This window comes from Anser cygnoides, chromosome 4 (assembly GCF_040182565.1).
Source record: "Anser cygnoides isolate HZ-2024a breed goose chromosome 4, Taihu_goose_T2T_genome, whole genome shotgun sequence".
Lineage (NCBI taxonomy): Eukaryota > Metazoa > Chordata > Aves > Anseriformes > Anatidae > Anser > Anser cygnoides.
The window spans coordinates 63,520,370-63,541,575 of NC_089876.1; the positions used below are offsets into that span (position 1 = coordinate 63,520,370).

General features: G+C 41.1%; 1 protein-coding gene across 11 annotated transcripts in view; it reads left to right on the top strand.

Moving 5' to 3' along the window:
* The window catches only part of CSGALNACT1 (chondroitin sulfate N-acetylgalactosaminyltransferase 1), a 63,702-nt gene that overhangs the window by 4,591 nt on the left and 37,905 nt on the right, over nucleotides 1-21,206 (top strand). For 3 of the 11 annotated variants that reach the window (XR_010831217.1, XM_066996279.1, XM_066996282.1), the window contains exons 1-2: nucleotides 18,417-20,041; nucleotides 20,209-20,292. The gene's annotated coding sequence lies outside the window, so the exon portion shown is untranslated. Of the gene's footprint in view, nucleotides 1-107; nucleotides 309-887; nucleotides 924-958; nucleotides 1,015-1,394; nucleotides 1,464-15,098; nucleotides 16,610-18,416; nucleotides 20,042-20,208; nucleotides 20,293-21,206 lie in introns of those variants that run through there. The other 8 variants (XM_066996280.1, XM_048049732.2, XM_048049738.2 and 5 more) reach the window with 8 other exon arrangements.

Genomic DNA, 21,206 nt, shown 5'->3' on the forward strand with positions numbered 1-21,206 from the left:
TCTCTGAAAGGGACGCAGGGTGATTTCCTTGGACGCGGAGGAAATCTGTGTAGTGCGGCTCTATTCACCTCTAACCAGGTTGCTCAGTTTCCATGCTCTCTTCACAGTAAATGCCCTGCTTCAGCCGTGGAAGATGCCTTCAGTCATGTAGCGGTCGTTCCCAGGAGGGCCGCTTAACTCATCCCATGTAGCCACAGCTCTCTGCAGTAAACACAAAGCTAGTCAGCAGCATGTGACTAATTTCCTTTAATCAGCGAATGCTGCTTGGACTACAGCATCCCGATGGAATTACATTAGAGGTTTCCTCTGTAAGTACTGTCTTTCAAAATTACTTTCTAACAGCACACCGAATGGCATAAGCAGGGAACAGAGTTGTGGCAGGCAGGCAGGCATCAATAGCATCCTGCTCTTAAGCTGAGGTAATGATTACTAGTTGGAATACGCTTGCATTTCCCCCAAGAACATGCAATTCTGGTACGTGCACACAGGTATGTGTGTAATTACCCTCATCACCGCAGCGAAACCAGTTGAACAGCATGTTTATAGAAACTGTCCTTAAGAGCGATTGCCTCTTGAAGGAACACAGCTCATGTAAGAGGAGTGGGACTGTCTCCAGCCAGCCCGGGGAGACGATGCTGAGAGCATATTGAAAAGCTGTCTTCAGCAGAAGCTTGCCAGTTTAACAACTCCGTTCACTGTTCCTATTGCACAGTGGGCTCTTTGACGCAACAGAAAGAGCTGCTTTTTTTTCGCTTCCTCTTAAATCCGCCTGGCCAATTTAAAGCTTGTGGATATTTCTTCCCCCTCGGGGAAAGCTTATGTGAGGATTTTCTTTTTTTAACAGTTCATTCCGTGAACCTATTTTTTTTTTTATTGTTTGCTGTTAGGAAATGTTGGAGCTGAACACAAGGCTTTCTTTGCAGGTCAGTGGATGAACTCTTGACCAAAGCATTTAACATTTGAGTGTAGCTTTAGCAAGCACTGTAGTTCGGGAGGAAAAAGCAAGTTAGCAAGGTTGTATCGTTTGAGCTCATGTGTGCCTTCTGCTGGGATAGGAATCTTTTCACATCTTCCGGGACTGAGTTCTGTGCAGATGAATTTGCTGTCTTTATTCTGTAGACAAATATACCAAATTAATATTTTATTGAAAACAGGGAGATGACATCACGTTTATGTCTATATCATTTAAATCCTGAGTGTCTCTACTCTCAAAATGTAATAAACCTTACTGGTAATTTTAGGTATAAGGATTTTTGCCTTTTTATTTTGAAGCAATTGTCTTTTTGAGTGCTTTTTTACTTCTTTTCAGTATGCTTTTCTGGGAAGCATGTTGCTCCTGGGCACATGCTGTTTGCAGGGAAGATAGATATTTACTATTTTGTATTTCTTCTTAGACTGCTACCAAGAGAACTAAGAAAGGCTGTAGACATACTGTTAATGTCACTCTGCAAGCTGTATTTGAGGTAAGGCAACCTTCTTTCCCTACCTCTGAAATTAGAATATGAAGTAGATGCAGTATTTCTTTCATGCATAGTTACTAACATTATCCTGTTGCTATGTATTTTTCTTGTTGATAAAATGTGAATATTTGTCACAAAACCTTGCCCGTGACACTTGAAATTCTATATTTTTATTTCATCAATAGCTATTGCATTTCTGCATGTTTCTATTAGCTAGTGTACCCTAGATTAATGATATATCATTTCTGCAATTGCTTTGGTTTTCTCCCCTATTATTATTACATTAAGTGTGTGAGTGGATTTCTTGCCCTGGGTAGGCAATTGTTATGCAAACTTTGTAAAACTGAGTTACAGATTATTTCCACTGCGAATCACTTTCCTTGTAAGCTGATGACTTTTATGGTAATGTTTAACATAAGCAGAATTGTTTTCAAACACACAGGGCACCGTTGGTGTATTCTTTTTTAATAGGACTCTAAAATAAAGGTCTAGAAAATATATTGATTCCTGTCATGGTGTTTATTTCCTTCTCTACTTAACATTGCCTGTTAGGAGAAGTATATCGCTCTGGAACATTAAATCATTATTGTGACAGTTCAGGTGAAAGGTGTCACCACAACGCTGGCCATATGCAACTGCAATGAAAATGGAATTGGTAGAGGATACCACTGCTAAGGATTTCTGAGTAGTGTCTGGGGAATTAGAAAATACTACTACTTGTTTTTCTCTTTAAGCAATTTAAAATGTTGCCATTCAACAGAGGTTAATTTTTCTTCTGCCTCTTTCTGTAGCAGTGTTACAATTCTTAAATGCAAGATTTTGACATGATTTCTGTAATTTCATTGCTATTTAAATCAATTCATCTGGATATTTGCGGCATCTCTTACAAGGGAAAGCATGTTAAGGCAGACGTGCTGTACTGCAGATTCAGGAACCTTCTTCATTTAGAAAATCATCCTAAATCTATCTTGTTTGGCTTCTCACATCTCTGAAAGTTTGCTGTTTGAATTGCAAATGGTGTTGGCTTCATTCAAGACATTTGTTTTAACGGTTTGTTAGGAGGCTTTTCACATAGGATGGGGTAGGGAATGATATAAGTTAGAGTTGCAAAGCTACAGTGAACTATTTTCAAGCTTACAGAGTAAGAACATTGACTTTTTAAGCATTTATAGTTTACTTGAATAAATTATTTCAAATGTGGTGTTAAAACCCATTAAAGCTCACCTTTCTTTAATCAAAAATGCTGCACTAAATCTTAGCATTTTGTCATCTATTTCGGGGAGTTACAAATTCATATCATGTCACAGCGCAAGTACACAACTTATGTCTGCCACCTGTTTTACACTAAAAAAGCTTATTCGCTACCACTGAATATATCTCGCATTGCCTTTAGAACCTAAAAATGAAGCAGTAATAATAATGTTGCCGTTATATAACACATTTTCTGAAGCCTGTTGTCAACAAATTACATCCATCTCTGATGCACCATCACTGGCAGAGGGTGTGTGTAGGGCATCACTTTGCCAGAAAGCATGAGTGGGGAAGGAGGGTAGGCATGGTTGCCTTGGTGCGCTCCTTGGGATCTTTGGGGTTGGAGCATACACTGCAGTGTCTTAACTGAATTCCAGGGTCATCAGAAGGTAGTTGTGGTGCCACCATTTGCCTAGGCAACATAGCAGAGGCTGTGGCTTGCTGTTTTTCTCCTTGGGTGCACTGAACACTTGTCAGCTTACCTGGGTGCTTACTGTATTACCCATGTGAGCTGTTCTATGGAATTGCCATGCCCTTAGTAAGGAAAGGCTGGGTATTGTCTAATTGTCCTCAATCATGCAAAGCTCTAGCCAGGTTAAAAGTAAATGCAGTAAGAAAGTTTATTTGTGACGGTTAAAATAAGCAGCACACTTAGAAACACATATGCAAGGTACAGGTAAAGAGCTGAATGGGGAACATGCCTGATCTATTTCTACTTAGCTTATATTAGAAAGGTTTCTTTACCCTGTCTCACGAGTTTGATCCTCTTCTGACAGCATTTTCTTGCTTGCACGCAGCTTACCTGTCACACTGATTGGAAAGAGCCCGTTTGTGAGCCCCCACGGGGTACCTCTCTGAGAGAAAACCCCATCACACCGTGGCTTTGGGAGCATACCTCAGGCCGCTTTAAGATTCTTGAGGAATCCCTCATTCAGTTGTCTTTTCAAAACTGTTCAGGCTGGGTGGTTGCAGTGTTTCGTCCCCAACCCTACCCCATTTTGTGCCTTTCCAGACAAGGCATTTTTATTATTGCATTATTAAAGACTGAAAGATTATTAGTGCATGTGTTACCTTCTATATTTGACGGGTCAGTTTATTTCTCAAACGAAACAAATCTCTTCACTTCCCTCTGGGAGCTAGGTATCAACGAAGAGGTCTTCATGGTGAGCTGTATTCTCTTCCAATGAAGACATTAACATACCAAGTGTCGTGCAGAGCTCTGACATTTTCCCCAAGCTTCTACTTGCAGTGCATGGGGAGCAACTGATCCCTAAGCATGTTGTATATATGGCTCCGTGGTCTTGTAGCCTGTGGACGTGGGTTTTTGAACCAATTGCGCATTGATGTTACAAGGGCAGAAGCTGTGCTCCTGATGGAGTCCTGGGAGGCGAGGTCAACCTGGTAGGTATAAAGCAGAAAGACGTGGTCAGAGCCAAATGATTGTGTTCAGCTAAGTTTTCTCTTTATGGATTTGGTTCTGGTTGCCCAATGTCACAGTATAAAAAGTTTATCATCAAACAAAACCTATAAACACTTCTTCCAAAAACAAGGCATTTTTTTCCATCACCTTTTTATTTTAAAAAAGAGAAAATAGAACTGTCTTTACTGGCAGGGTGGTCAAACAGCAGCTGCTCCAGAGTGAATGGCTTAATTTGAGGGGAAGGTCATGTAAGGAGATGAGGGGAAATGCCGAAAGGCCACGTTCTGGGAAATGGTGCGGATAGGCACATGAGTCAGAAGGCTGCTCAACAGAAGATAAACAGTAGTAACACATGGCTCTGCGCTAAGGATGAGCCCGCTGAAGTAGGTGATAGGTTAGAAGACTTGTGGAGCATAAACTGAAGAGTTCATGGACCAAGGGGCAGACAGAAATGGATCTGTATCACACGTGGCAAATTTGCTTTCCCTTTATTTAGGGTGCACGTATTTAATCCAGACTGCCTCGTGGTGTGCGTTTCAGACTGGCTGTGAAACTGCAGCCTGTGAGGGCCTCTCGGCACTGTTATAATATTACTAAAAAGGAGTCAAGTCTGAAGTCATGTCTTGGTCTGCAGAGAAGCCTCTGGCACAATGCCATGCTGCTGGAAGGCTTGCCTGAACCCCGGTGGTTTTGCTTATTCATGCGATTGAGCGGGACCCTTTCATTGTGACTTGATTGCATTTAGGCTCAAGAATAAAGGCTTGGATAAAAATACCACGCGCTGAATGTCTCCCACAGCCTCCAGGGAGCTTGAGCAGCTCAATGGCAGTTGTCAGCATCTGCTTCGAGAAGTGCTGTGAGCCTGTTGATCACGCTGAAAGCACTTTACTCCTTGTGTTCTACCTCAGCTGCAACAAGGCAACAGAAGGTAGGGCCTCAGTAGCAGGTTTCCACTCGTTTCGGTTCATTAACTACTCATTTAGGCTATGGCTATAGGTAGAAACCGCTGAGAGGTACAGCAGGCCTTTCTATTTTGTTTCACACCTTTGTTGAAAAACAGAGACAAGGCAGCCTGGTCTTCCAGGCACTGTGCTCGGAATTCTTGATTGTGATATTCTTTGTGTGGATGCCCGCTTTTAAGTTTCTTGGGGCTGGCAGGCATCAGAGAAATCAATGGTGAGGCATCAGAGACTTTGCAGGTTCATCTTGCTTTTTTTCAGAAGTACTAATTTTGAGTCTCTGCTTTTGAAGGGTCAACAGTGCAACCACTTCTAACTATGTTTAATTACGTGGGCAGAGAAAGAGGATTGTGGGTTATTTACATCAGCTCCATAGACTGTCAGAGACAACCCAGACCATATTGCTTCTTTCCTTTACTAGAACCTATGGACTTGTAATATTCAGCTGTGTAAAATCATAGAATCATAGAACATCCCGAGTTGGAAGGGAACTATACGGATCATCTAGTCCAACTCCTGGCACATGTCACAAAATGACTGCTTTACCCTCCTGCATTCCTTATTCTGAAAGCAATGGTTCACCTTCTTAGTTTTAGAGCAGTTTTGGATTCTGTTTTCTGTTTCATCATCAACAGGTTTGTATTATTTATATTATTTCGGGCAAGATGGTAACACCCTAACTGTTCCATGTTGAGCACCACGAAAGCTGGGGGGAGAAGTGTTTGTAAGAGTGCACTAGCATTATATGATGTACAAGTAGCATTTAACACTGTACAGATCTTGGGTTTGCCCTAACTTCCAAGAAGGTGCAGTTCTGCTGCCCCACTAAAGCTGTCTAGCCATTTAGACAGCTTAATTTGTGGCTCGCTCCCAGCTCAAGAGAAAGGGTTTGCAGAGGTGGAATGTAATAGTAACTGGATTGGATGAAGTAACTCAAGCATCCCAGTAAGCTCCTGGTTGCAAACGGTGTCTGTGAGCAAGACTAGGCACAATCTAGCAAAGAAGTTTGGGCAGGGGGAAACTGTAGGAACAAAATCTGCGGTAAGATTTCACCTTCATCAGCAAGTAGATAGACAAATGATAGCTTTCATTTCCAAGTCTGTCCTGTGATGAAGTGAGTTAGCCTCCATGCATACACGGGTAGCCATAGTCTTCATCTTGTGTTGACTTGAAAACAGGGAGACAAACACCAGCCACTTGGACATGGGCATCGCCCTCCTATTCAGAAAGACAAGACTAGCAGAAGACTGATAGAAACTATTGAAGTGCTGGGGGTTTTCTTCTCCTTTTTCTTCTCCATTGTGTGACTAACCGTGATCCTGAAAATTACTGGCAAGACGATGTGGAACAATTTGCACTCTTCCAACCTTGGAACAGCGTGCAAAGACCCTTGGGAACTGTTTCTCCTGGAGAGGATTGTGGCAGCACTAGGCTTCTGGCTTGCTATTTCTGAGAAACTTTTTTTAAAGCTAAGGCTATAAATAGTTGACAGTTCTTAAACTAAATAATTCTGTTCTCTTTCTCTCCAGGGTGAGAAACTGGATCAAGATTTTCAAAGCCTGCAGCCAGATACCAGTATTAATCATTTGTTTGTAATGTTGCTCAGGTTTTGAGGAAATTCTCTTATTGTTTGTGTTTTGTGTGTAGTAAGATAACTTACCAAGGGCCTTTGAAGAGACTAGTGGCAGCTGATTGAATATCCAAAGGGCTCCCAAGCACATACACTAAAACAAGTGGTTTCAGTGGCTTTCACGTATTATTAAGCACTGGGCTGATGGTCACTGGTTTCTGTTTCCCTTGTAGCTTTTTCTGGGATTCAAATGGTGAAAGGTAAGATGCTGTGTCTCCTACACTGCCATTTCTGCTACAAAGGTACTTTGACTACTTTTAAGGGGGTAGTGAAGCAGAGTCTTTAGTCCTGAAGATGTGATTTCAGTCCTTACATACTTTAAGAGTTCTTTTAAGTCTTCTCTATGAATTTCTGTTGAAGATAGCTCTTAAAGTGCTGGCCATGGTGATCAGTGCATAATTAGGTAGTGTTGCATGTGCCAGAGATCAGCGTTAATCACTCAGTATTGGAACAAAGGGGCTTCCAGTTATGAAGGATGCACTATGTGCATTTTTGTTTTTACCTTTATTAAACCAGTCACCCAACCCCTGGTAGGGCTGTTAGGTTCCAGTTTGTCCAGTTCAGACAATGTCATCCTTCTTCTCTCGTAATATGTCTGTCTCTATTTGGGATCTTTGCCTTTGTGTTTCCTACAACCAATGTTTTCATTAACATTTACAGTGAACACATAGGTACTGACGTCCTTCACAGTGGGAAACTTTGAGTTGCATGGATTTGGAAAGGAGAAGCTTTACCCTGGCACATCAAACAGTCTTTCCTGTGTGCACTTTTAATGTGCAGCCGGTACCTAAGAAAACCACTCCTTTTCAGTTAGAGTAGTCTGGAAATAGAAGTAACAGTTTTGAAACACACTTTTTACAGGAAACTTATGTTTTTTATGAGAAAGTGAAGCCTCTTGTGTTCAGGGAAGAGATTTTGAATTAACTTTGGAAACTTTATAGAAAGCTATTGGTAAGATACACAGTAGTGTGTATTGTGGAACAGGTTACCGACACTTGTTTTCTCTCATCAGATTGCTATTAAATTAACAAAATAAATCTAAGGTGGATGTGTAACAAATCAGAATATCGATTTATCCTAGTAAACTGAAATTAATCGAAATAGAAATATTTTAAGTTGCATTCATTATGGAAGTGGTGTTTCCTACCTTAGAAACTAATGTAGAGATTAGAGTCAAAGGACAGAAAAAAGCCTAAATGTCACTTATCTTCCAGTTTACAGGACAGTACAACATGAATCCATGAGATAAAGCACGGTGGTGGGATCCTGATGTTTTCTACTGCTTAAATGAGCCAAGTATTTATATTTATGAATTAATTAATAAGCTATCCCACAAATATCCCAGCTTTCTCTAAGATTTGTTCAGGAAATAAAAAGCACTTATGTAATGTTGAAGGAATGAAAGGAAAAATTCATAGCATTAGGGAAGGGAAAATAATCCTTGACTCTAAAATGTTCAGGAACTAGCTTTACCAAGAAACTAGTTTGTTACAGCTGTAAAGTGCATGAAAACGTGTGTTTTGAGAGCACATCTCAGAACCTGCTGGTATTATAAGGACCCTTAATTTTTAGATGTGGTCAAAAGAGTTTAGAACTGTGTGTGCGTGTGCCTTTAGACTTGTCCAAATATGGTTTAAACTTTTCCTGCCTTGGTTCTGGTTGTGATATAAACTGGAGTTAGGAATAAGGATTTAGCAATCCTGTTTCACCTCTTTCCTAGGATGACAGACTTTAAGAGCTTTTGAAAAGACTTCTGCATCAGTGTTCGAACCCTCAGGCCTTTTATTAAAGTGATCTTTATTGGTTTTTTAATCCCTATCACCAATACAAAGGATTTTTCACTTGTTTGATGTAACAATTTGACTTTACTTGCAGGCAGGTCCACCATACCCATTATTTGGGCCATTCCTCCTATATATTTGTCTAAGATTTCCAATTATTTCTATATTCATTGAGTTTCATCACTATGCAGCCAGGTGAAACAGGCAGGTTGTCCAATGTCTTTTCTGCTCCAGGAGTACTTTAATCAGGGAGCACCTGCATGATTTTTTCAGAGAGCCAAGCTGTATGCCAGGTAATCTGTAGCAATTAACATCTTCATTAAAAAGGCTTAGGCATTTCATGCCATTTTGTGTTTCTGCAACTTGTAGTGCAGCAAATAGTACTGTCTTGATGTTTTTTTTTCCTAATATGAATGATTCAAAAGTGATCGGTTAGAGGAGATTTAGGAAAGCGGATGGGTTATATACATATATAGATAAATACAGACATGGGGCTGTATTTACATCATAAGAGAATGAGTTTCGAAGCTCTGGGGTGCTGCTCTCTAGCTGAGATCGTTCATCACTATGGTATTTGCTTTACAGAGGAGCTGGTACTCATAGAGAAGGTACAGTCTATTTCTTTAGTTTTCCTAGAGAGTTTCATCCTGAAGTTAAAAAAATAAAATAAAAAATCATTCTTATAGAAGGTTGATAATGGTACGTTCCCACTGGTATAAGCTGTGAAAGATTTCAGCTTTCATAAAACAGCAAGGGAGGGAATTCGAGGTGAGGAGTCTTCAGGGACTCCTTTGCATCCACTATAAACTTCATCTTGGTTGACTAATGTGCTCTTCTCCAGAGAACCAGAGAGGTAATATGTGAGTCTCTTCTGTTACAGGAAAGCTTAGGTCCCTGACAGTTTCCTTCCAGCTGGGTCCTCTTCCAGGTTGGGCAAGTTGGACGTCCCTTGCTTTTGAGGGAAGTCCAAGTGCAGAGTGACCCAGGAAAAGGAGGAGTAGGGGGTGGGAAAGGTCAGAGCCTTAGTGTGTTAAATCTCCATGCAGTGCTCATTTCTTCCTGCTGAGTACCGTTATTTAGGTGAGCATCAGCTTGAGGTGACAACAGCATTTTTGGAGTCCTGGGGTCAGTTTGTGGCAATGGCTTCATGCTGGTGGAATTGCGTTCTGTCAGCTGAGCATTGAGTGCCACTGCAAAGCTGCGCTCCTCAGTTCCCTGCTCTTTTCTGTAAGAGTTTTGTTTTCACCTTTATTTTGTTTCTCAAAATAAAAATGAAAATCTGTGAGTTTGGAGAATTGAAGCCAAATTATGTCCGCAGGTCCTCTTGTCTGAGTATACACCACCACTAAAGTGCTTTGTGACAAAAATTGTCTTACTCTTGGAAAAATCTGTCATTTGAATCTGTCATACAGTGGCCTGTTGAAAGCTTTCATGTTGGTACAGGCCTCCTTAATTTCTTTTTTTTTTTTTTTTCTGCAACTGTCATGGGCAACTTTGGCCTTGGCACCACCCCCACACTTTGTACCTGGAGTAAATAGGCTTTTTTAATTAATGTCTATTGATAATGTACTCAGTGGGGAGGGCAAATAACCTACCCTCTGGAGGATTCCGGTATTTCACACTGAGGTTTTGGAGAAGTAGTATTCAGCATATTAATAATGATACTAAGTCATACACTGCTAGGGTTGCATTTAAATTGTCAAGTTCCAAATGTCCTCAAGTTCAGTGCCTAGTTTAAGTCAGCTGGCTGGGTTTTCATGACACTCTGCAAAGAGAGGAAGCCACAGAGTGTGGTTTCATCTGAAGTACAAATGTACTTGTGATTTCTTTCACTGTATTATTTCAACATGTCATTATTGTCTTTGCTACAGTTGGAAATATGAAGAAACAGTGAAAATGACTTGCACAGGATCCTGTTGTCTCTAGGACGGAGACCTTGCTTGCATAGGCTGGTGTTCACTCCTGTGACATAGTTGTGTACATACCTGTCATCTACCAATTTATCAGAGCTGTCTTCCAGACCAATTTACAGACCCTTTTGCACTGGGAAAGAGGCTGAAACCTGCACATGGTAACCCGTAACCCAGAAAGTACAGTATTGACGCTGACATGCTCCACTTTAGTCACCTCAGTGCAGTGAGAGAGCTTTTGCTCTGTCTTCAGAACATCCTTTTGTGTTTACTTGTAAGGCTTGTTTCAAGAGAGGGCTTATTTCCAAGTGACAGGGGCTCTAGTGTGATATTGGCGTGCCAGATAGCACAGGTCTTGAGTCACTCCTCCTGCACTTCTGGTGTGTGCTTTCTGCTGAACTTTTGGTCTCTTTCCTTGAACTGATTAGCTCAAGGCAAGCATTTCAGTTCTCTTAGGACTGAAGCAACAAAACACTGAAGTGTGTTTTTGATCTGAAGTGAGAAAAGCAGATGAGAATTATCCATACCGTGTTTCTGACATTATTTCTATTACCCAGGGCAGTTTCTTTTCAGTTATGCCTCTTTTTCTGGCTAAATCTGGTTTCCTCACCACTGTTTTTTTTCTTAATTTTTGGTTTTGTTTTTTTTTTTTTGATCATACTGTATCTTGTTGGTGATCCAGATTAAAGTAGACTTTTCACTTTGGCTCTTTAAGAGTGTGTTTCAGGATAGAGGGGAAGAATGTCCAAGCTGTGGTGTTTTTCAGGTCAGAAACTAGCTCAGATACGAGGACTTCCCAGTAGTGGTTTGTTGAGATTCACAGGGGGAAAAACAGCTGATGTCTCTGATGTAATACCTAAGTCGAAACTAAGGCGAATCTGCATTTGAATCCATGCAGGCTGCAGTTAGAATTGTCCCTTAGGCAGTCTCCCAGACTAAAACTGACATAAAACTGCTTTTGGTTTCACGTAACACAGAAGTTCCGAAATAGCTGTCCTATAAAGTTAATTCAGACGTTGCTTAGGTGATGCAGGAGATAACACAGAAGTGAAAAGCTTCCGTCCTGCCCAGTACATAGTTCACCCAAGCCTACGGTGCTGAGCTGGGTTGTGACTTTGTGGGTGCAGGTGTGTGTTCTTGCTGCCTCTAACTACATGCACGAGAAAGAAGGCAGGGAAAACTTCAGCTGAACAAAAGCATTGTGAACAAGTTTGGGAACAGCCTTGTTCCAAAGGATCCCCACTGCTGCTTCTGTCAGTGACAGTATGTTACAGCCTTTCTCACTGCTTTTTACTTTACTCTTGCCTTTCTGTTGTGATTTTCAACTTGCTTAATTAATAATAAACTTGGCGTAAATGTCTGTACAACTACAGGGTGGGATGACAAGACCTGGGGTGGTACTGTGTTGCTCCTCCTCACTTAGCCATACTCTTCTCCTGCACTCCTATTCAGCTGTTTTGTGTTTTGCCTTCAGGAAGTTTTGCACAGCTCCAGGAGGTTTGAGGTTATTGCTGATATGAGTATCTAAGCTGAACTTAGTGAAATGAAGTGAACGGGCTCGATCTCCCTTCACGAACCTGTTTTCTGCAGCACAGTTTCAGCAGATATCACTGTACCAGCCTGGTTTCTATTACCACTTTAAGGAGATACCAGTGCTTTACAGCTGGATGGATAGATCCTAGAGAGTGAGTGAGTATTTTTTGAGAGTTCCCAATAAATTGAGTCACTGTCAATCCACTGATTGTCGATCCACTGATCCACTGATCCTCTCTAATAACCCTGCATAATCTTGAATATAACTTCCAGTTTTTAGCTGTGACCCTCTGGACTGCATACAGACTCTTGCATATCCTGAATCCTCTCATTTTTGCCCTGGACATAAAGGTGTGGAAATAAAAGGCTCTTTCTTCTCCCATCATCAGTTTCTCTCTGTGTTTTGGCTTCATCTAGAGGAGCAGTTTGCAACCTGTAGGCTGTGGGTTCCTGGAGCACGTGGACTACTACAGAGGCAGGCTGTGGCAGGTGACTGAAATGTAAATTCAGCAGTGTGCTTGTGTGGGTTTCCTAACAGAAATTCTGTCACTGCTGGACACTTAGTGTGGTTTGAAAATAAAGATGCATCAAAATAACATCTTTCTCATGCTGGGATATTCCTGTAAACACCGTTGTCAGTACTGTACTTTATGTTCTCATCTCTCAAGTAGTCCTGTTCAATGCTCAGAAGTGCTGACTTATACTGAAGTCCAATTTTCTGGTGAAAAATTTCCAGTGATTGAAGCTTGACTCCTGCTGATACAGGACAGAGAGCTGCCGTATGCTGGCATCATTTCTGCCTTTTCGGTGCTCCACAGTGTGTCTTCATAACTGTCTCCAGGACACAAGCTCTCACGCTGAACATCTGCGTCAGCCCAGATTTTCACAAAGCTGAGAGCCTTCCTCTTAGGTTGGCCTAAATCATGCTGTACTTACCATGCTAATTTTCATCTTTCCCGCAGCACTTCAGCATGCAAGGTCTTGACAGCCGGTACTTTTTGCCTCTTTCCAGGGTTCGTTTACATCTATTTTTTTCCTGTGTTTCGAAGTTTGATTAACAGTTTACATAACTGTACTTCGATGCTAATTGCATTATCTGTGAGTAATCCAAGACATACAAACATGATTTTCAGTGGTATAGTAAAATGGGTAGGAAATCTGCTTTGTCGTCATAAATATATAACACATTATCATTGTAATTTGTGCAGGATAGATTGTAAAGTTTCTGAAACATGGAAAATAATCATCGATTCCCATGAAGTGATGTTGGGGGTGCTCAGCAAAGCAGTGCAGGTACGTGTCTGGGACCTGGACTGCCACACTGTGGAGAGAAGCAGAATGAGGTTGACACAGACCAAGCAGGTAACACTGATAACCTAGAGGGAACTTCTCAGTGTATATAGAGAGGAATTTGGGGTTCAGTGTTTTAGGGCCGGGTTTTTGTCTCTGGATATCCCGGGAGCTCAGTTAGGATTCTGGAGTGCTGAGCTGGACTTGGCTTTTGCTCACGGAGGAAAGGTAAATCCAAGCCAGGAGATTTCTCAAAAAATGATTCTTCCAGACGGCTAGTGGGATATGTAGGCCGTGGTTTGACCTTATTTTTCAGGCTGTGTTGCTGCTTACCATGGCAATGGGGACATGAGGAAAAAGCTGGTGGTAAATAAAGAGTGATACTTTGATTCACCTGCACCCCTGACAGATGGGGAAGAGTCTCTGGAGCACAAATCTGTGGGTCTGGGAGGAAGGTAGAATGATCAGAAGTGTGTGAGGAGACAGAAAGCAGGACAGTAACACCTGCCTAAGGCCAGAAAGAAAAGTTTTTAAGTGAAGGTATGTAGGGATACAGCTTTTCTGACACCTGTTTTTTTATTTATTTATTTTTATTATTATTATTTTTTATTCCTCCCATGGCTTATTAAGTTTCTGTGAACAAATAAAAGATGTTCCCTCTCTGGTGTAGCCTGGCTGAGTCACTCCATTTCATAACAGTCACAAATGCCCAGAAAACTTGTTGTAGCTGGCTTGAGGCCCACAGGGGCTGGCTGAGATAAATATACTCGGTATAAAGGGCCTCCTAACCCAATGCCAATAGGAAGGGTCAAAGCTGAGGGTCCCTTGCTTGTCGACACGGCACAGGGAAAACAGGAGAATCACTTCAGCAAGGCTCCCACTCTGGGCCTTGTTTCTGCTCTGAGGCTGTCTTGATGCTCTCTGCAGATTTGTAGGTCTTGAACACACGTTTGGTTGGTTGGTTGTTTTTTATTCAAATGTATTTCAGAATCCAAACCAGCTGCTGCAGTTCCTTCCCTTCAGCAGAACCGCTTCAAGCCATGTTGTGGTTTTGTGGCTCTTTGTAGCTGGTAGCGTGCTCACAGCTGATTTCTTCATGATGCAGGGTTATTTTAGCAAGTTTGGGCCTAGATGATTCTAAGAGGCTTCTGCAAATGCCCTTGTCTGTCCTTGTGCCCTCCTCACATCTTCCTCCTGTACATGTTTTTCCATCCCTCCAGCAAAGCAAAAGGATGAAGTATGTCCCCAGCTCAGGTGTACCAGGGCTTGAGGACAGCACAAGCTCTGATTTAACCCAGTCCCTTCCAGTTTCTAGAATGAAGTTCTGGGGTTTGAACGTGTGGTCTGTGTATTCACAAGCGTGTGGCTTGTTTGTATGCATGTGGTCTGAGTGCTCAGCACCTGAAAATCAGAGCCTGTAAACAGCCTGCTGCATTAGGAAATCTAGGCTGTGCTGCTTATTTATTTCAAGTATAAATGTCATCTTGGCAGGCAATACATCTCCTCCCTTGTATATACAAAGTTTGTAATTTGATGGCAGAGCTTAAATGGCATATGTTTTGTAATGAATTTTAAAGTTTTTGTGTTCTTTAGTGAGTGTGTGCACGTAATGCAAAGACACAAAGCCAAGTTTGTGTTCTTTGAAACTGCTTTCCGATGTACTTTTACAATGTATCTGTTGAGCTAATCATAGGGATTTGACATAAAGATTAAATAGATGAATCGTGGAGGAAAATTACAATTTTTATTGTAATTTTCAATGAAGTTAGTGCAGGGGCTGTTCTAAGTAGTGGCTCCTGGCTGTGGCGTCTTGTCAGACGGTCTGCTTGCAGTGTTCGTTCGTAGCCTTTACTGCTAGGATACTGATATTTTGGACTGACACAATACTTGACAAAGCATCAGTGCCAGGAAAAAAAAAAAAACAGATTGTGATTCAGCAGTTAATACTGTTCTAAATCTTGGAAAAAAAATCTTAATAATCTTCTTTTACTTGAAAATGATATCAAAGCCTCCACAAAAAATCATTATGGCACGCAACAATAATTTAATTTTTCCATTTAGATCATACATAAATGCTCTCTATTTTTTTCTTCCAAGGAATTTTGGAAATAAGACAAATCCTAGCTGTCCCAAAGCCTGATGAGATTGATGGCATTCCAGAATAAATGGGAAAGCTTATAGAGTGCATTTTTACAGGAAAAAAGTAGCAAAGGGTAACTAAAAGTATCCAGACTTAAAGCTCTGAAAATAATTTTTGTTGTATCTGCTGAGCCTATGAAATATACTTGTGAGGCATAAGATCAGGGGTGTGAAAAGGTTTACTTTCCACTGCAACAGCTGACTTGTTTTCAGTAGGAAATTATCATTTGCAAATTTTCTCAATTTATCAGTAGTTACTGATTTCATCTGTGTGACTTCCTCATTTTATCTGACGTGTTTGTAAGCTGTAGTGTCTGTATTCTCAACATTGCTTATGTCTTTGCACAGGGGAGAGAGGTGGTTTGTTCCCTGTGTTTGTTTTACCTGTTGCAAAGGAAGCTGTGTCATGATGTTTTTTTTGTTACAGTAGAACTAGTACTGGGTGTTAAAAATGTTCTTCTTCTAGCATCGTGTCATTACGTTGGCACTCCTTGGGGAACTTTCCTTTTCCAAAGGAAAACATTTCCAGTGACCATCAGAGCAATATTCTTTTGGGGGTTGCCTCTGCCCCCACATTTTCATCTCTCTCTTTAATGAAATGGAAATTCTAGCTTCACTTTCACGGTACACCTTCTCCTTTCCTTCAGGTAGCCTGGCTGAACGATGGCTTTGGTTGTGTGAGAGACATCATCTAATTACATCATTGCTGTGCAGGTGAAAAACGCCCTGCCCTGTCACAGGCTTTAGAAAGACTTCTCAGTTTTCCCAGTGATGGATGCAGTGTTTCCTAGCTGAGGCTGACCAGGTGTTTATATTCCCAGAAAACAGGGAAGGTAGGGTCTTCAAGATTATGCGTTTTTGGTGTTGAAAGTTTTTAGCTGAAAAAGATGGGTTGTCTTCCACAGGTATGGTGGAAGCATTTTCTGGTAATTTTGTGATTTTCCTTGACTTGCAGACTGAAATAGATTAAGCCTTAGAACAGACCTCTCTAATGAACATAACCTGCCTTCTGTGGCATGCTTCCAAAGCGTGGATTTGGGCTGAGATAGAGCTGTGTTTTGCCAGTACTTATGAGCATGAGCGTGGTAGAACTTTGTTTGCATCTTTGCAGACAATGAAGTGTGCTTCTAAGAAATGCTCCGTTGCATGAGCGGAGTGTGTTCTCAGGAATGACTCATAGCTTGAATTACTCTGGAAAGGGAGGCTGCCTCAAAGCAAGTCTTTCTACCCATCATGGTAAGTTTCCTTGACTTATGCCTCCCTCTGGCTGGGTGTAAGGGGGTCTCTTTTTATATCTAAAGGGGTCTGCATGTGCAGTTCAGCATCTGAGGGAGGTTTTCAGCTGCTGCTCTTGTCTGTGAATCCTCTTTTCCCTGTGCTAATGGATATGGTAGGGGCTATCCTATAAGTGCATCCTGTTTTTTGTTTTTTTTTGGTGTGTTTTTTTTTTTTTGGTCTGTAGCTGTACTCCTTAAACCTCAGCTTCCCACTCATTTATAAGACTATACAAAAGCAGTAAATTTCGTGAGGCATCTCCTGGAAATCAAGGAGAGTAGTGAGTCGAACCTCCACCCAGAAAACGTGCACACATCAAAATAGTGTTCTTGAGGGCATGAACTTGTTCAAAGTAGGAAACGCAGAATGATGCTGAGAGATCCTAACCAAGGTATTTGCCTCTCATCTGCTGCTCAGATTCCTTCTCTTTGCCACTGTATGACAGATTCATGTGAAATTTCAGATCTGCCAACAGCTGAGGAACCTGCCTGTTTAGCTGCAGTATGTGCACAGAATTTTGTTTTAGGCTCCTAATTGTAAAGAGTGAGTGTCTGATGTGATTCTGGAGGAGTCCCAATTTTAAGGTATTTGTCACTTTCTTTCTCTCTTTTTTTTTTTTTTCCTTCTGGGATGGTGTCATAGTTTGTAGCATAGCTAAGGTTTCTGGGCTGATTGCCAGCATTAAAATGTAGTTTCAATATGAGCCAGGCCTGTTTTGTAGGGGTTTTTGAAAGTGTCTGTGGATCTGTTACAGAGAATGGGCCAATAACTTGTGTTTGATGCCCTGCTGTTGCAATAGGTTCACCGGGGACCCAACTGGACCTGCCTTCCACTGTGCAAAGTACAGAACAGTAAGAAGATCTCTGTTCTGGAGAGGTTTCCCATGCAGAGAGGCAAAATGGGTAGAAAGGAGTGCTCAAAGAGCGCCAGAAATGTGCAGAGCTTTCACCTGGCGCAGACCCCGCTGCCTGTGAGCCGGGCCTTTCTGGGGGAGCGTGCCCAGACCCCACATGGAGCAGTTGTCTCTGCCATCGCTGGTAATGATGGCAATATTTGCTACCCGAAGTTGGGGTGAGATAGCTTTATTTAACCATCTGTTTGCAATAGATTCGTACCATTTTTTCTGTTATCCACAGATTATTTTATATTCCATATGCCACATTTTGCTGTTCTAACAACTTCTCAAAGGATTGCTATTTTTAGACCTGCAATAACGGATATATGCACGACTCTTAAGCTAGCGAGCAGCTTGTTAGCTCAAGCTGGTGCCTGGTGGTTCTTGCATTTCTTATATTTAGCATCAATTGTACATTTTGAAGTAGAAGATCTGGGATAAAGCAGAAACAAGTGTATAAAACCAAAGGAGGGGTCAAGAACATCTGTTTTTCTTTATTCTTTCCCTTCCTTCCTTCCCCCCTAAATGGGCAATTTTCTGAACATTCATTTTACTACATCTATTGGCTGCAACATGTCACTTTACTGCCACTGCTCCGAGTTGCATCCCGGTTGTTCCATGAGGACAGCTCTTGTATTCCTAGATGCAAGCTCTGGGTTGAACTTGCCTGCTGTTACTTCAGAACCCAAAAGCAGTAGGAGCTGAGTGCAGCTTGGGTGTGTTGGTCTTTCTGCAGATGTACCATACTGTCGCACTGCACAGGCTGTGGGAGACATCCAGGATGAGTGGCTGGAGTCAGGAGAAAAATGAATAAGCAGTAGGACGCTGCTGGCAAGTCCGTGTTTCCAAATTCTCAGGAGGCTTCCCACTTCCTGGCCCATTCCCTCTGTTAAAGCTGTGGTCTTCTGCAGTCATGAATACCCTGTAATTATATAAATTAGGTTTGTTGGCTTAGTGTGATGCTGCTTACATATAGCTCTGCAGTGAAATAATTGTGTTGAACGGGTGACCAGGGGAGCGTTTGCCCCCGCCATCCATAGGTATGAAGAAGTACTAATCAAGAGGAGTAGCTGGTAGAAATGGTTGTCTTCTCAAAGAGCTTTACCATGTAGCACTTACACAACTTGTGGAAGTGTGTGGCTGTTCTAACAAGGGAGGAGACAAAAGAATACCAACTTTGAAGCATTTCGTGATGGTAAGGATTAGAACAAGAATTAAAACAGGGTCAAAAATCCAGAGAAGCAATGAAGAAATGCAGTGTTTCCCTAATAGGATAATTGTTTCTTGTGCATGTCTGTTATAAAGTAAAAGCTTACTGTTAGGGAATCATTCGGTCATCAAAAAGACAAAGGTTAAAATTATTTCTCTTCTATGAAAGATTTTCTTCTGCCTTCCAAAGCACTTGATATTCTCTGAGAGAGGCAATACAGACCATTACAAGAATGGATGGCTGGTCTGCTCTGTTGAGTGGCTGCTCTTACCTAGGTTTTTCTTCGAAAACATAGGGAATTCCCTCAGCTTCTTCAGCTTAAGTGAAGTATTTTTGTCAAGCTGTCAATTCAAATTCAAGCTGTGTTGGTTTTCAAGGGTGCATAAAAAGGGAGCAAAATGACCACGATCCCCTGTGCATGCTCTTACTGAGAGCTTAAGAAATTTTTCTATTATAGTTTTATCTTAAACTAGATATGAGTGGCTTGTTTTATGTGCTCCATGTCCACATGTTGACACCATTTGCTCTGATTTTATTCTTTCCTATAGGATCTTTCAGCTGGTGTTTTCCACCTAACACCTTCCCCCCAGCAGTTGCCAGCTGCTGTTCACCTGCTTTCCTTTCTCTTTCAGGCAAGAAAGTGTTAAACTCTCTTGTCATTGGTTCTTAAGATCCCGATACTGGAAAACTCTGCCTGTTAAATCGACTGTAGCTAGGAAAAGGAGATGCTGTCCCATCAATAGAAGAAAATTATTTTTTTAGGGACCATTGAAATAGTTGTAGTGAGACATTTTGTTATTTCACTTCCCAACAGCTCTTCCTAATAGCTCTTGTCAAACTGATTCCATGCTAATAGAAGAATACTCAGAAAGAAGCTGCTGGAGGTGTAACAATAAAAGAAATACGGGTCTCGGTTTGAAATCCTTCAGGTGTTTAACTAGTGTTAAAAGATTTCCATCTCTGATGTGTGAGATCATTGCAAATTTATTCACATCTACTCTTCAGCTGAGTGTTAGTGCTTTTTAACAAGGAAATTAATAGGAATAATCAGTTATCAGAACAAGGACTTGAAGCCTGTATACCTGTGATTCACTACCTGTGAATATGTTGCACGGTTACAGAAAGCCCCTTGCAGAAGCAAATGGGACAGAATGTACGCTTCTAAGAGACTACAGAAAACAGACGCATCTCCTTTTGCATGGGTTAAAAAACTGGCAGACTAGAGGACACTGGCTTGGAGGCTGGAGTATCTTTCTCTGAGTTAAACTGTGGGTCCTCTTTGAAAATGGTAAGATTTTATATTCTACAGAAACGTGTTTCTAAAAGGAGGGAAAGGGAGAAATCTGTAATGGCATAGCAGTGTTTTTCCTTCTTATTTAATTAGCTTGCGTAGCTGTGCCAGCACATATTCTAGCCAATCTTTGTTAAAATAAAAAATAATGCTATCGTTTGCAGGCAGGTTTCCATATGAACAGAAACAAAGACTCAATAGCGAGAAGCTTCATCAAATAAGGAAATCTCTTTTCTTCAAATATTCTGGTAGGTTAAGATAATTATGCTTTGTTTCTATTCTGTTTTCTAAAAACCTTTATAAATGCATTTTATTTCAGGAAAACGTTCACTTTAAAAAGATAATCCCATTTTTTTTTTTTAAAAAAAAAGGGAAAAAGTTGGGTTTGCATCAACTTTGAGACACGACTTGTTAAATCAAACCAAGCCAGATACCACTGTGGTAAAATGAGAAAAAAATGTTATACTGTAAGTTCACATTGTGGGTATTATTCCATAAGTTTGCACGAAATGTGCTTTGCTTCTGATTGAAGCCTGAAGCTGTTGTTTTAAGAGAGATGCTCTTTGGAACCTTTCAGGAAATGCTGACCTGACTGCAGGGTGTACTTCTCCTGTGTAACGAAAGGAAAAAGAAAAAAATCTGGCTTTTGCTGGCAAGGAAAACTGGCTTTACTTTTGTCATCAATCAGCTCTGGGTTAAAGAAAGAGGATGCCTCTTGGGTGAACTCTTAAAATTTAACACATTTCTAGCTGAAGGGCTGGTTTTCAAGAGCTATTGACAGCTATGGAATAATTGCAGATAAATATTCCTACTTAACTACAGTTTCAGTCCAAGATTCCAGAAGAATTCAGTGAGGAAACTACAATTTCTTGATCACTAATGAGAACTTCCATTGTCTTTGTGGCTGTAAATCAGTAGATTAGGCTACTTTTCTGCATTGGGGTAGTTGTTAAAGAACCTGAAAGCTTAGATCCCATTTTCGATACGATTTGAGGATCAGAGCTGAAATCTTAGAAACCGAGGTAAGTGTGAACAGGTGTCCATTATCACTTGAAAATGGGGCTTGGATTGCTTAACTGAAAGATATGGAAATGTGATGACTTTTTTTTTCCAGAGAATTAAAAACATATTTCTTCTTACAGCCATTTTACCAAAACTTTGG